The sequence below is a fragment of the Suncus etruscus genome, chromosome 2 (assembly GCF_024139225.1).
Source record: "Suncus etruscus isolate mSunEtr1 chromosome 2, mSunEtr1.pri.cur, whole genome shotgun sequence".
Taxonomy (NCBI): domain Eukaryota; kingdom Metazoa; phylum Chordata; class Mammalia; order Eulipotyphla; family Soricidae; genus Suncus; species Suncus etruscus.
In genome coordinates this window covers 18035262-18036339 of record NC_064849.1, presented here as the reverse complement: position 1 = coordinate 18036339, position 1078 = coordinate 18035262, and the positions used below count along the sequence as shown (strand labels likewise).

The window sequence follows — 1078 nt, the reverse complement described above, 5'->3', positions numbered from 1 at the left end:
AATCACTGTCACTATCATTTCTAATCTCATTTCTTGCAAGAAATAATATTTCTGCCTGTCATTTATATCAGTTATTTCTTAGCATTATTATAAGGCACAGAATTGAATTGGAAAAGGAATTCATACTCACTTTCTCACCTTCTGCATTTGAAATATTTTGGTTTTATCTCAGTTTATTATTATTATTATTATATTTTTTACTGAGCAAGACGTGTATTTTGAAGAGCTTTGTAAAGTTTTATTTTGTTTTGGGGCTAACTCCTCTCTCTGCTCAGTGGGCTTGGGGGATCATATGGGGTGCCAGATATAGAACCTGAATCACTCATATTCAAGGCAAACATACTACCTGCTGTACTGTAATTCTGGTCTCTAAAATTTTAATTCTAGTTTTGAAGGTTTTGGAGATAAAAATAAAGGCAATTCTCAGGGCCGGGCGGTGGCGCTAGAGGTAAGGTGCCTGCCTTGCCTGCACTAGCCTTGGACGGACCGCGGTTCGATCCCCCCGGCGTCCCATATGGTCCCCCAAGCCAGGAGCAACTTCTGAGCAAATAGCCAGGAGTAACCCCTGAGCGTTACCGGGTGTGGCCCAAAAACCAAAAAAAAAAAATAAAAAATAAATAAATAAATAAAGGCAATTCTCAATTGGCAATTACTCTTTTCTGTGGCCTATGAGTAATATTCATTTTTTAAAAAATATGGAATTCTTTACGAATTGGTGTGTCATCCTTGCACAGGGGCCATGCTAATCTTCTCTTTATCCTTTCAATTTTAGTATATGTACTGCTGAAGTGAGCGCGAGTAGCATTAATTTCTACATCAAATATTGAATTAATTATGAAAATGTCATGTACTGCATCTATCCTATGTAATTTGCTAGAATTAAACGAAGGAGAAACTACACAAACCAAAGTGGCTCTCATGAGGTCGAGAGGCTTCACTGTTTATTCTTGGGCTTCCAAGCTGGCAAATCATGCAAAGGCCGGAAGATGTGATGCTTGTAAGGCCATGCAGAACCATGCAGATTACCAGAGATTACCAAAGGAGGAAGGGACAGAGGGGGGGGGGGAGAGAGAGAGAG

The 1078-nt window shown here is 39.5% G+C and overlaps 1 non-coding gene across 1 annotated transcript; it reads right to left on the bottom strand.

The window, feature by feature from the left end:
- Positions 1-689: 689 nt before the first annotated feature.
- Positions 690-796, bottom strand: LOC126002128 (U6 spliceosomal RNA). The gene has a single exon (XR_007492903.1). It is a non-coding gene; the product is annotated as a U6 spliceosomal RNA (small nuclear RNA).
- Between the last annotated feature and the right edge of the window lie 282 nt (positions 797-1078).